The sequence below is a fragment of the Frankliniella occidentalis genome, unplaced genomic scaffold, assembly GCF_000697945.3.
Source record: "Frankliniella occidentalis isolate FOCC.00 unplaced genomic scaffold, Focc_3.1 Scaffold20, whole genome shotgun sequence".
Lineage (NCBI taxonomy): Eukaryota > Metazoa > Arthropoda > Insecta > Thysanoptera > Thripidae > Frankliniella > Frankliniella occidentalis.
In genome coordinates, this window is record NW_026267150.1 from 907,543 (window position 1) to 909,380 (window position 1,838).

The window sequence follows — 1,838 nt, forward strand, 5'->3', positions numbered from 1 at the left end:
TTAAGGACCGGCCCTTGCTCCGCGCGCCGGGATACCAAGCCCTTCGGCCCCACCGTCCGCCTGTCGGTCCAGCCGCCCGTCCGTTCGTCGACTCGACTGGCCAGTGCAGCAGCCAGCCGGACTGTTGAACAGGACTCGAGCCGCTCCGCTAAGCCACGCCACGCCACGTCGCGCCACGCCGCACCACGCCGCAAGATCGTACACGACGAAACGTCATAGTTCAGAGTGACGCTGAACGCATTGAATTTTACACAGAAAATCAAAGCCACAGGTAACAAACCAATAGGTTTGCTATTGCCCCCCCCCCCTTTTCCCCTGCTTGTCTCCAATTCCAGCACGGGCTACGTTTCTTTTCGCAGAGATCGGTGTGATTTTGCGGACGTGTACAGGTCAGCCGGCAGTGGGAAAACGCTGCGAGTTGAAAAGTCCTTGGAAATGGCGGACGGGTTCGTTGGGTCGCAGGGGCGCCTACGTCTGGTTCATACTGCAGATCGACCCGACCCTCCCTCAGCCCTCAAAGAAGGACGTGCTGGAAGGTCCAGCTTCACACGTTGAGGCCCGGCGCACTATGATTAATTTCCGCCCCATCCTCATTTCTTCGTTCTCTCTCCCTCCCTCGCGCGCGCTGCACTCACCCCCTCCCATCTCACTCTCGATCCGCCCCGCCCGGGGGTGATCCTACGGGAAGATAGAGTACTTACCTGAGTCCTCTCTTGGTGGGAACGGGCCCTATACCGCAAGAGACCTTCATTTTACGCGTTCCTTATTTTTTTATCAGTATATATTTTGACGAAGAAACATTGTTTTTTTATTGTTCTATCTTATAGGCACGGCGATCCTCCTGCAGGTGGGGCGGTCCGAGTGCGCTAATTTTCGCCTTTTGCGTGTGTGTGCCTTGCACCAAGGACGGCATGAGTCAACGTTTTGTTATGTTTCGTGTGTGTGTGTGTGTGTGTGTGTGTGTGCGTGTGTGTGTGTGCGCGCGCGCGAAGGGGGAGGGAAAGCGAGGAAACATGCCTGGGCGTGGCACTGAGGTGCAGGTAATAATCAGACACGGGCGCTAAAGTCACACGATATCGAAACCGAAACCAACATAAAGAGACTTCTAGAGCTACAAATTGACTGCACATGCAAAGAGTATGCTGACTGGACGAGAATACACTCTTAAAAATAGACTGGCTGCATTGACTTAGAAAATTAGAGCACTGGAAATGATGAAGTTCTCTGGAAACTCAAGTGTGTGCTTGAATACAGTACATCTTTCGTACGTACACCTACATGTATGCAGGAGGTACTGAGTGCTTGACCACCAAGTACACACTACCTCCTGCATACATGTAGGTACGCAAGAGGTACTACATTCAAGCACACACTTGGGTTTCCAGAGAACTTCAGAATTTCCAGTGCTCTATTTTTTAAAGTCAATTCAGCTAGTCTATTTTTGTGTATAAGTTATTTTAGCATATCTTTTTTTTTTTTTTTCGTTGAAGATCGTAAGTGCACGATGCCCGGTGCATTACATTTGCTTATAACTTTCAGTGGACGCGTGGGGATGATTGGAAAGAGAAATACAATAATTACCTCTTGTACTGAGTTGAAAGTGCCGAATTGCTCCAAATAAGGAAGTTAAAATGAATTTATTCACGAGAGGCCGACAGAAGAAAATGAAAAAAGGAACTTGCATTTAATACACCTGTACCCAGTACCCGTGAAGGGCGAGTACTGCAGTGCCGGCCAGGGTCAAGGTGGTGTACGCAGTGCCCTGTGGCTCCCCGTCGAGTTAGCCTCCTAGACAGGTTAGAGCCTCCTCACGCCCTGGACACGAGAGCACCCCCCCC